The 13,310-nt window shown below is 34.9% G+C and overlaps 1 protein-coding gene across 4 annotated transcripts in view; it reads left to right on the plus strand.

Moving 5' to 3' along the window:
• The window catches only part of USP15 (ubiquitin specific peptidase 15), a 162,108-nt gene that overhangs the window by 122,746 nt on the left and 26,052 nt on the right, over window positions 1–13,310 (plus strand). Inside the window, exon 1 of one of the 4 annotated variants that reach the window (XM_066258884.1) lies at window positions 6,131–6,276. The exons of the other annotated variants lie outside the window; for them this stretch is intronic. The gene's annotated coding sequence lies outside the window, so the exon portion shown is untranslated. Of the gene's footprint in view, window positions 1–6,130; window positions 6,277–13,310 lie in introns of those variants that run through there. 4 annotated transcript variants of the gene reach the window in all.

Genomic DNA, 13,310 nt, shown 5'->3' on the forward strand with positions numbered 1-13,310 from the left:
CTTCAGAAAAATACCAAAAAAAAAAAAAAAAAAAAAAAAAAAAAACCCCACAAAGAAAGAAAGAAAGATGATGTTTATTTGAATTTGAAAGGTTTACTGGAAGATCACACTGTTTTATAATTATGTCTTACATATAATTAAAAATAAGTCTCTGGCCTTCATTTAGAGAGATTTTGCTTTGAATAGAAGTTGAATCGTCACACATATATTCATTATGTATATATGAATTTATATGTGTGTGTGTGTGTGTGTGTGTATATATAGGTTTTTTAGGTTTACAGATTTGGTATATAATGAGGTATTATAAATAATTGTCTGGTAATTTCCCAGGGCTTTCCTGAACATTATACCTTGCCAGGAGAAGGCTTTCAATAACTTTTTAAAATAAAAACAAAATTTTAACAAAAATGTTACTAGTTATCTATAAGGAAGTTCTTTATGGTAAGATAAATAACTTTAAGATTCTTTTTACGGCCCTGGCCGGTTGGCTCAGTGGTAGAGCATCGGCCTGGCGTGCAGAAGTCCCGGGTTTGATTCCCGGCCAAGGCACACAGGAGAAGCGCCCACTGCTTCTCCACCCCTCCCCCTCTCCTTCCTCTCTGTCTCTCTCTTCCCCTCCCGCAGGGAGGCTCCATTGGAGCAAAGATGGCCCAGGCGCTGGGGATGGCTCCTTGGCCCCTGCCCCAGGCGCTAGAGTGGCTCTGGTCGCAACAGAGTGACACCCCGGAGGGGCAGAGCATCGCCCCCTGGTGGGCGTGCCGGGTGGATCCCGGTGGGGCGCATGCGGGAGTCTGTCTGACTGTCTCTCCCCATTTCCAGCTTCAGAAAAATACAAAAAAAAAAAAAAAATCCTTCTTACATTCATTAAATACCATACCAAAAGTGTTGCTGTCGTCTTTCTAGGACCTGTATTATGTTCTCTGAGACTGTTCCATTAAGCGTCTCTCTCTTTGGTCTATACCTTTAACCTTACCTGGTCACTGTCTCTCTCTATATACATGCTTAAGTCTTTTTTAATTTATTTTTATTTTTTTAAGTGAGAATAGGAGAGATACAGAAACAGACTCCTGCATGCGCCCCTGCCGGGATCCACCCAGCAACACTCGTCTGGGCTGATGCTCTGCCCATCTGGGGCCCATGCTCCTAACTGAGCTATTTTTAGTGCCCAAGGTGGAGGCTCCACGGAACCATCCTCAGCACCCAGGGCTGACATGCTCAAATTAATTGAGGCTTCGCTGTGGAAGGGGAAGAGAGAGAAAGAGAAGAGGGGAAGGGATGAGGGTGAGGAGCAGAAGGTTGCCTCTCCTGTGTGTCCTGACCAGGAATCGAACCGGGACTTCCACATGCCAGGTCAGTGCTCTACCTCGAAGCCAACCAGCCAGGGCATAAAGTTTTTTTTTTTAAAGGAGGCAGGAGGGGGGAGGGGGGCAGAGTGAAGAGAAGCATTGACCTTAAATAGGATGGTCTACTTTCTCCTTACTCTCTCATCCCTTGTTCAGTAGTCCACATTGCTGAAGTTAAAGCATGCATTTGTAGAAACTGACCACTTGGATTCAAATCCTAGATCTGCAATTTATAAGTTGTATGACCTTGAACAAGAAGCTTCTTAGTTTCTTCATCTGTTAAATGAAGATAATGTTCTTACGATGGGTTTAGCACAGAGTAAGCAGCACATATGTATCAACTGCTATTATATTATCACTGTGACTGTCATACCACCCCATAAAAATTGTTTTTTATAAGGTTACTCTTGACCTTCTTATTGCTGTGTTCTTTACCTTTGAGAAGTTGACATCTACATATAACTGATAAATCACAAATCACAGTTCGTCTCAACCATAATTCTCTCTCCTGAGTTTCCCTCTGATATATAACTATTAGGTAGATATCCTGCCTCGCTAATGTCACAGGTAACTCCAACTCAACAAGACAACATATTTCCCCAGAACCTTCTTTTTTTGTTTAATATTCCTTTGTAGGTACAGCCATCTACCTAGTAACATAAGTAAAAAACCTGAGACTTACTAATTCAAATCCTGTTCATTCTACTGCCTCTTTCTTTTTAATTGATTTTAGAGAGATAGGAAGGAAAAGAGAGTGAGGGAGAGAGAGACATCAATTTGTTGTTCCACTTATTTACACATTCATTGGTTGGTTCTTGTATGTGCCCTGACCAGGGATCAAATCCGCAACCTTGGCATAGTAGGATAGTGCTCTAACCTACTAAGCTACCCAGCCAGGGCTCTACTGCCTTATAAACATCACTTCCAGTTATTTTATTTTCTTCTGTCAGTACACAGTTTCAGTACTTGAGCATCTTTTAAGTAAACTATTGAAATACATATATCTAGAATTCACCTCTGTTTATTCCGTCCCAGTCCATTTACTAGACTGCTTTGAGTCATTGTTTTAAAATATAAATATAATTATGTTACTTTCTTGCTTAAAACCCATTTCCCATCACCTTAAAGATAAAATCCAAGCTGAACCCTATCTACCTCTTCAGTGAAAACGGAAGGTTCTTGAAATTCCTTAAGTTTCAAGCCTCTTTGTGTAAACTGTCACCACTTCACTAGTTGCCCTTCTTACACCTTCCTCCCCACCTTTCTCTCCTTTTATTTTGGCAAATGCTTATTACATAGTGAGAATCATGAAAGTAAAAATTGTCCTTGGTTTCCTTTTATATCCCCAGTGTTTGGTATACTGTCAAATATTGTAATAATAAGTACTTTAGAAACAGTATTTCTCACAATGTATTTATGAATGAGACAGTGCTTGTCAGCAATTAAATAATTATAGAAAGTAAGGGTAAGTGGATCCAAAACTTTAATAGCAGTTTGACAGGATAATTTTACATCTGTTAAATCTAATAAAAACAGGGATTTTTTAATGTTGTTTTTTTTATTTTATTTTCCTTCTAGTTCATTGTTATTGTATTTTACTGAAGTACCTCAGTCTATAATGATTTGGAAATTTAAAAAAATCTAGGTCTTCCACATAGCTGGCTTGAGAAATACTGCATTAGAAAAATTTCTCAGAAATGTTTGGAACTTGACCTATCCCAGATTAATGATATTTCTGGAGCTTTCTAAACTCCAAAGGAGCAGCACAGTTGTTATAAAAAGAATTATAGGACATAATATACATATTTATGTCTTGCAACGTAGGATCAGAAACCTACCTCTACGTATACAGTCCTAGAAATACTACAGTTTATGTTCCACCAATGAGACTGATTTGTAGCACTTGGGTTTGGGCTGCCATGTTAATCATAAATCAGCAAAGTATACCTCCACTACTATGCAAACAGTTCCTTGAATGATTTCAGTGAATGATATGAGAAAAAAAAAATTAACAAAAGAATTTCTATACTTCTATTCTTGAAAGAATCTGTTCTTAATAAACATTTGTTGAGTAATTAGTAAAATTTAAAGTTATTTTTGATTATGAAAATAATCAGAAACCTTCATGTTTCATGCTATCCCATGCATGGTCTCTAATTTATTGTTTCAGTTCACCTTAAGTATTTAGTGGATATGAGCCTAGAGTAATGAAGTGATACAGGGAAGTATGTTACTTGGTGGTTTCTCTTAAAGAATGTTATAAATCAGTTAAGCTTTAAAAAAAATGCTTCTATTTCTTTCGATATGCCTTTGCAAGAGAACTAAAATAGCAACAAATCACACAGTTCTTAATACTCATTTATTTAAAAAATGTTGCATTACTGAATATTAAGTGCAAGGGCCTGAACATACACAAAATTATAAAGAACTTGTTTTTTCTTACATCTTTGACTATATTGCTTGCCTAAAATACTGGCTTTTATTTTATTATTAGCCAGTTTTGAATTATTGGGGTAATAGATAAGATACTAAACATTAATATCAAATTCATAAGCTTTAGGTTTTTTAAAATAAATATAATATTCACTAATGTTTATCAATTCTATTAGAACCATTTGATTTTAACTTGCTTCCCATAAAGAATATCTAAAAGTAAAATTCCTCGTTAAATACCACTCCTAAAAAAAATAAAAATAGGACAATTGCTGTTACAGTCTAGTAATATTAAATTTTATTTATTGATTTTATAGAGAGAGGAAAGGAGGAAGGAGAGAGAGAGAACTATCCATTTGTTGTTTCACTTATTTATGCATTCAATTGGTTGATTCTTTTATGTGCCCTCACTGGGGATCAAACCCACAATGTTGGTATATTGGAACAATGCTCTAACCAACTTAACTACCAGGCCAGGGCTTTAGTGTTTTTAAAACCTCATTAAATACAAATACCAGAACTTTATAGCATTGTTGTTGGTGTAATCATTATCATAGAAGCTTTCATATTTATCTTTATTGCAAGTGGTTCTTCTACCTAGTTTCAATGTTTAGCTTTTCAGATGAAAATCAATGGTTGTTACAAAGGCTTTTTTTTTTTAACACCAATATCTCTAGTTACTGGATTTGCTCATGACAAATAACAGGGTAGTCTTTTTGACAAATTTAGAATTCTCCTTCCTCGAGACTATAGGTGAGAAGGGGGAGCGCATTGACGTCTTTTTTTTTTTTTTTTTTTTTTTTTTTTATTCATTATAGAGAGGAGAGAGAGAGAAGGGGGGAGGAGCAGGAAGCATCAACTCCCATATGTGCCTTGACTAGGCAAACCCAGGGTTTTGAACCGGCAACCTCAGCGTTTCCAGGTTGATGCTTTATCCACTGCGCCACCACAGGTCAGGCATGACATGTCTTTGCTAGCCATTAATTTTTGTACTTCCCAGAGCTCTCATTGGCCCTGGCCGGTTGGCTCAGTGGTAGAGCGTTGGCCTGGTGTGCAGAAGTCCCAGGTTCGATTCCTGGCCAGGGCACACAGGAGAAGCGCCCATCTGCTTCTCCGCCCCTCCCCCTCTCCTTCCTCTCTGTCTCTCTCTTCCCCTCCCACAGCCAAGGCTCCATTGGAGCAAAGTTGGCCCGGGCGCTGAGGGTGGCTCTGTGGCCTCTGCCTCAGACGCTAGAATGGCTCTGGTTGCAACAGAGCGATGCCCCAGATGGGCAAAGCATCGCCCCCTGGTGGGTGTGCCAGGTGGATCCTGGTCGGGCGCATGCGGGAGTCTGTCTGACTACCTCCCCATTTCCAACTTCAGAAAAATACAAAAAAAAAAAAAAAAAGACATTTTATACACTTTGAAGGAAAGGGTGACAGAAAGGACTTTAAATAAAGTTTAATTTTACTCATGCCTTAGCCATATTGACTACATTCATGATATATGTTAAAATGTTAGAATATTCCTGTCCAGTTCAAAACTGCTGCCTTTAAAGCTACTTTATATAAAATTCTATTATTTTAAGTAGAGTGTATGCCAATTCTCTCATCACTGACTATTTGGGAGGGGGAAACATATAGTTAAAATGTGTTTGTTTTTTTTAACTAAATAAATAAAAGGGAAAGTTATATCCACTCATTTTATTTATTTAAGTATGTTCTTTAAAGAAAACCTGAAGAGAGAATGGCAATGGAGAATAGACAAATAGAGCTGGTTGTATTTGCTTTCCCAAAATAGGTGGCAAAGCTTCAGAATTGATCTCTCAAATGTAATGAGATTTGCCATCCTAGGGGGAAAAGTAACAAAAGATAAAACATCAAGTGTCTTTAAAATACCTCATTTTAAAAATTTACTTGATAAAGGGCAGGCTTATATGTGTAGTTCTTCATTGTAAAAGTCTTTACCACAGTCTCCTGTTTTATCTGTTTAATTACAGAACTATAGCTGGTAATCCAGTATTAACAGAATGCTTCAGGATTATACAGTGCCTTTTTAGAATGTCATGACAAATTGAAAAACAATAACATGGCAAATATGAAAATTTTTTAGATATCTAATCTTAAAATCCAGAAAAAATAATTGGGTATTTTAACTATGGATTACTTTAGGTTTTATTTTTTAAATTACAATAAAATGGTTGACTCGTTTTAGATTGGGTTTTTATTTTTAGTGTTGATTAGTTTGAAAGTCAAGCTACTTTTTATTAAAGGATTGTGAGGGGACATTACATTTTGATCAGGTACGGAATGAGTTATGCAACTCAAAGGCTTTAGGTAATCAAAAATTAAGTTTGTTTTCTTTCCTATTCTAGTTACCGGTTTACTAAAATAGTGAGCATACATGATCACTTGAAAATTGGGCTTCTGGAGCACCTGAACAGAAAGGGAGTGGTTCATATTCAGCATTACAAAAGACAACTTTCTCTTTTTGAAGGGGATTACTTTGGCTATTTTCCAGGTACTGGGGAAATTCCAGATTCATTACAAATTATTGGGATGGCTACTAATTATTAATTTCCTAAAACCTGTTGATTACCGACTTGAGATTTGGTAATATAATAGAACTTTATTTCACTTCATCAATTTTTTTAAAAACTGTGTAGAACTTTATAGTGAAATACAAAATTAAGACTTTATAAGTCACATATCTTTTTCAGAGAGCTCTAGAAACATCAATCTTATTGGTGAGAACATATTTAATAGGAAAACTTTCTGAAAGTAATGTAAGAAAAACATGATTTGTGCATATGTATATAAGGAAAAGTTATGTGCAAAGCATTGTAGTCTTTCCAAATCATTTAAAAAATAAAATTGTGTTTTATACAATATTCCAATTTTAGGTTGGGTTAAAAATGAAAACTTATAATTAAAGAGTTTCTCATAATTAAAACTTTATAAAATAGTGGAATGGTACATGCATTCTTTTTAAAATAGCTCTTCATGGTGGTTATTAAAGTTCTATATATATTGAACAATATAGCAGAATGTCTACTCAAGATATTTGATTATTTAGAAGAATTGTCTTTAGAATTTTTATATCTTGTTTCAGGTTGAAGATTCAGGAAAAAGAATCATAAATATCTATTTCTAATGCCTGGCCAGTTGGTTCAGTGGTAGAGTGTCAGCCTAGCATGTGGATGTTCTGGGTTTGATTCCTGGCCAGGGCACACAGGAGAAGCGTCCATCTGCTTCTCTACCCCTCCCCCTCTCGCTTCTCTCTCTCTTCCTCTCCTGCAGCCATAGCTCCATTGGAGCAAGTTGGCCCTGGGCACTGAGGATGTCTCCATCACCTCTGCCTTGGGCACTAAGAAGAGCTCAGTTGTAGAGCATTGCCCCCTAGTGGGCTTGCTGGGTGAATCCCGGTCGGGGCGCATGCCAGAGTCTGTGTCTCTGCCTCCCCTCTACTCAATGAATATGAAATAAAATCTATTTCTAACTATTTTCCTTCGTGTATCTTTTACTTATAGTATATGGATTTATCTTGATAGTTGTTGGGACATTCACAACTATTATACTCCTTATTAGGCAAGTCTCTTTAGGCATTACTTGGACTTTTACTTTTGACTTGTAGAACTTTTAGATAGGTATAAGTATATAATCAGGTATATAATAGGTATAGGGGTACAATTCAGATTTTTTTAGTCATATTTTCCTTCTGCTCTAAATCTCTGAATGGACTGCTTCTAATCTTCCTACCATACAAGTTTTCATTCATTCAACACACCTTATTGATGTACATGCCAGGCATTTAGCTAGATCCTGAGGTACAAAGGACAATGAGACATGGCACTCTGCTCTCAAAATAAGTTAGTATAACTACTGAGTTCAAGATACAGATTTAGTCTAGAGGAAGGAATATTAGTTCTTCCTTGAGATGCTAAGGAAGATGTAACATGTAAGGCTTGCTGTGATGAGTGTTAAAGAATAAGTAGTAATCTTACAGAGGAAGAATATTCTAGGAAGGGGAGGAGTACTTGCTAAGGCTTGATCTTAATACGTTAAACCAAAGAATATGTCTTAAGATCCTAATTCAAATTTACATTCAAGATTACTCTTATTACTTACAGTTTCCATTTTAAATGCATATGTAAATACAAGTAGAGAACCACAAAGCCAGGAACAGGTACTTAACAGTCATATCTGCTCACAAAATAATTGGCTTGCACACACAACCATCCATTTCATCATTTCTTATGAATCAAAAACTTTTCATAACAACTTATGTTCTGAACTTTCCAGTTCAGCAACTAGTTATTATATCACAAAGGCTAAATTAATGAATATCCAAAAGTCTACCATACAGGATTGGGCAAAAGTAGGTTTATAGTTATTTGTATGGAATATAATCTAATAATAAATTATAATACAAGAATAAACTGTGTTTTGCATACTCACAGCTGAATACCTATTTGTTTTACCCTGTAAACTAAATATGAAATTTAGTTTTTTAATTCTTAGATCTTCAAATACTCTTGTCAGTTTTGCACACTATTAACTTGCCTACAGATCATAAAAATACATAAATATAGAAATATTTAGCTTACTTAATGAGAGAATTTGACTGTATTAATGTAAATTTTTTACTTTTTCTCTTTTCCATTAAGAATTGTAACTGTTGATACAGAATTTTTTTCCTTAGTCTGATTATAGCTTTATTTTTAACATAATATTTGATAAAATTCTATTCAATATTGGGATCAACTCTAAACACAATTAGGATATAAACAAAATGTGACTTAAGACAATACGTTGAATGATCAGGCACATTACTTCATGTGTGTATGTGTGTGTGTGTTGAATTGTAAAAGCTAGTTTTCTCTGAAATACTGAAATGTTACTTAGCATTGTTCAATGCCAGGCAGTTGAAATCAAATGAAGTAACAGAGGTGAAGTTCAAAATGGCAAGTGACTGATAGAGTGTCACAAAACTCATAAGTAGCCACAAAAATAGCATACTAATACTGCTTATATGATTTCTTTTGGTTTAAATTCTCAGTTTTTGCTAAGAAAAACCATGTATATTAAGGAAGGAGGAGTTTTGTTCTATTTTATAAGTTTAAGAAGCATTGAGAGTAAGAGATATATCTACATAGGCACAACATTTTGTATGTAATTTCTAGTCCACATTATGTTACTCAGTAAAGTATCTTACTGGTTAAAAAGGAAATTTCAAATGTCAACAGATGTATGGCCTTTAATTTATGTGTCTTAAAGAAAATAATTGTTTTGGGAATGGTCCCAATCAGATAAAAAAAAGCGATATTTTTTTATTTGAATAAGAATCTTTGAGAGAGATGCTTCAGAACTCTGGTAACGATTTTTATTATTGAACTAAACTAATAAAAATTATTTTTTAAATATATTTAATGGCTTAGTCCACATATCCAATTTTCTTGTTACTGTTTTTATTGTTGGTGGTTTTTTTAATTAAGTGAGAGGCAGGGCAGCAGAGTGACAGACTCCCCACATATGCCCCAACCTGGGATCCACCCAGCAAGCCCCCTACAGGGTGATGCTCTGCCCATCTGGTTCAGCTGCTCCATTGCTCAGCAACTGAGCTATTTCAATGCCTGAGGCAAGACCATGGAGCCATCCTCAGCGACCAGGGCCAACTTGCTCAAATTGAGCTGTGGCTGCAGGAGGGGAAGAGAGTGTGAGAAAGAGGAGGGGGAGGGATGGAGAAGCAGGTAGTCGCCTCTCCTGTGTGCCCTGATCGGGAATCAAACCCAGGACTTCCACACGCCAGGCCAATGCTCTACTACTGAGCCAACCCGCCAGGGCCAATTTTCTTATATTTGTCAAAGACGTTTATCTTTCTAAGATAGTATCATGTTAAAATATTGAGTAATGAGTTGCATAAATTAAGAATAACCTGCATAACCAATTTTAAGAAACTGCCTTCTTTCTTCTACCAGAATTATGGTTTTTAATATTGATATCACATATCACTTGGGGCATGGAGATATTTTAGTTGTTTTACCTCTATTCCAATTATGCCTTGAAATTTATATCACAAGTTATAATAGAACTTTTAATATTTAACTGCTCTTTACTATTTTAAGACTATAGTGACTCTTAGAATAATACTATTTTCAAGGAGGAAAAAAATTGGTATTTTCAAGATGAGGAAGAAAAGTCTGATATCAGTTTAGTTTCTAAACTATCATAATCTCTGCATTAGAATAATTAAACTGGCTGTTGAATTTCTGTATTTATTTACGTTTGTACAAATTTTTAGAAAATCTAGTTTGTAAGTTTCTTAAAACATGTTCAACAAATAATATGGTTTTGGAGCCGTTTAAGACTTAATAGTTTAAATACAAGACTTATCTCAAAATATATTGGTTATGATATCTCGATGGGCAGTTACTTATCATTAAAACTTTGTGTTTTGTTGTTTAGTTAGTTAACATTGAGCTCTGTTCAGTTACAAACTGGTATGTGTCACTTGTTACTATGAAAATCAACATTGGTCTCTGTGTCAGAGACTTTTTAAAAATGCCAAGTAGAAACACACTACAAAGCAGAATGTGGACTGAATGAAAGCCTAACAGAGGCAGATGATTGGTACTGTTCTTTTGGTTTAGTATTCAGGTAGAAGTGCTTGAAGAAACCTAGAATTATTTACTATATGCAAATATATTTTTGCCTCACTTAAATAATATTTCTTTCAACAAAAATTTCAGTGCTCAATGCCAAACATTGAAAGAAAAGAGTTAAAAAAATACCAAGAGGATAAATATATTAGTAAACATAAGCAAAACAATTTTTATTAAGCATATATTTATTATACATGTGCTATGTATACCAAGTGACATGGGTGCTCAGTGGTGAAGATTTAAAGTATATCATGATTCCTGTTTTCATGGAGGTCTCAATCCATTTAGCAAGACAGACAAACTAAAAATTAAAGTAACAGTATATTATAAAATAAGTAATGTAATAAAAGTGAGCTCTAAGAAGTGTAGAAATATGCAGGAGGAAACACTGTAAGGGAGTCAAGGAAGGCTTCCCAGACAGGATAGGTGAATCTTGATGGTTTAGTAGAAATAAGTTGAAAGAAGGTACATTTCATATAGATGGAGTAATGTTGCAAACTTACAGAGAGAATGCCTAGAGGTCAAGGAACTACAAGTAATCAAGTAAGGCTGGGATGGAGTTTTGGTTGGGGTTTTTTTTTATAAAAAAGGTACTGGCAAGGGATGAGGACATGAAAGTGGGAAAAAGATAAGAGTCTTCTAAAGAACTGAAATTTTAATCTGAAAAAACTATTAAAGGATTTATAGCAAGGACATGATTATTAAATGTAAATTTGAGGAAGATTACCCTGGATGCATTAGAAAGCTAAGAATTTTTCAATTATATTTGGAATCTCTCTGCAAAATAAGGATACATGTCAATAGTTAAAATAATGTTCAAGAATTATGTTTGCACCACTTGGTTCTTTGAGCTGTTTCATAAAACAATAAATTAGGTCTTTGTATAACTGTGTTACAGGCAGTAGTAGGATATTCTTAGTAAAACCATGAGCTGTAATCAAATATGAGGATTTGAAAACTAGTTGATAATTGCTGGAAGTGCTGTCTGACCACTCATTGACTAATTTGTGTTGATTCTGTTTATACTAAATCAGATGATACTACTGACTGATGACATTTATGCCCTATGTAGCCATGGTATATTTTTGATTACCTGGCCTTATCTCCAGTGCTGGATTTATAATTAAAAGAACAATTAAAGGAAAAGAGAAAAATTAAGAAGACGTGTAACATTATGAAAGGTTGATAGTTAAAAGGAGTTAAGAAATGTAGACAAGAATTATTTCCCCAATTGCTTCCTGTATTATAACCTACCTCTAACTTCTTGCTCACATAAATTTTTTTTCTGCTGAAAATGATATGTCAATGACTATAAATCTTATATAACCCACTCCAAATATTTTAACTGTTTATATTGTATAACAAATTCCGTATTATAAATAATCCTCCCTTTTGCTTTGACATAAGGGTTAGACTACAATTTGGACAGTATTTTTATCACATAAAAAATTCCAAAACAGCCTGACTGGTGGTGGTGGCGTAATGGATAGAGCTTTGACCTGATGCTGAGGTTTCAGGTTTAAAACCCCAAGTTCTCCATCTTGAGCATGGGATCATCAAAATGATCCCAAGGCTGCTAACCCAAAAGGTTGCTGGCTTGAGCCCAAAGTCACTGGCTTAATCAAGGGATTACTGGCTCAGCTAGAGCCCTCACCCTACCCATCAAGGCACATACGAGAAGCAGTCAATGAACAACTAAAAAGTGATACAACTACAAGTTGATGCTTCTCATCTCTCCCCCTTCCTGTGTCTGTCTCTGTCTCTCTCCTCCCTTATTCCTTCTTTCCTTCTCTCCCCCTCTCATGTGCATGAAAAAAAAAATCCAAAATAGATATTATGGTTAGTTAAGTAAACATAAATTTATAATTGAAACCACAAAATACAATTCCATAATTTATTTCAAAAAATTGAATGTGCTTAATTTTAGAGTTGAAGCAAATAGCACATTGTATATATAGTCATAGCTTATAGCATCCAAGTTACTATCAGCATGAACCCAGCAGGCTGAATTTTCATAGCTATCAAGACTATACAGCTTAATCCAAATGAGTAGTAAGCAAGCTTTGAAAAACTTTAATTTCCATTCATATAAATTCAAGCTCTCATAAGAGTGGGATTCTACAACTTTACATACAATGAGCTTCACTTAAAGCACTTTGCCACTTGACTCCAAGACAAATATCTTCCCTGCAACCAAAAACTAAAGTTACCTCTATATATCTGTCTCATTTATTATAACTATTTATTCTATTTAATAACTCTAGCCATCTAATCAGTAAAGTAATAGTAGGTTCATATTATATGGTATTGTCAACTTAAAATTATTCTAGCTTGGGATAAAATATTGTGAGAAAACAGTACTTCTGCTATTTCATTTTAAATCCTAGATTATTTAATTCAAAATGGAAACAAGTTAGAGAATTAACCTTGTTCGTAGTTTTAATCTTGCAATAAAGTAAAATTAGATTGTTATGTGTTGAAGAAGAATTTGAAGAAGTAAAAACACACTTAGCCAGATTTCACATAACAATAGTTTGTTTCCTCAGGCTCATCTAATCTGATCTACAGTAGTCCCTCCTCTATTACTGTGGTTAGGTTCCAGAACCTCCCATGATAGGCGAAAATCTGAGAAGTAGCAACTTTACATTTATTTTATTATTTATATATATTTTAAGGCTTTATAAACGCCCCTCACAGTCTTATAAACCTTTCCCACACTGTTATTAACATTTCCCACACTCATAAACACTTCCTATGCTCTTAAACACTTTCTACACTCTTAAACCTACATAATTTTAACAACATATAAAATTCTATATGGATATTCTCCAGTGAATATACTACAACTTGAATGATGGAGATGATAATGAATTAGCTTATTTTAAGATAATGC

Source organism: Saccopteryx bilineata, chromosome 2 (assembly GCF_036850765.1).
Source record: "Saccopteryx bilineata isolate mSacBil1 chromosome 2, mSacBil1_pri_phased_curated, whole genome shotgun sequence".
Taxonomy (NCBI): domain Eukaryota; kingdom Metazoa; phylum Chordata; class Mammalia; order Chiroptera; family Emballonuridae; genus Saccopteryx; species Saccopteryx bilineata.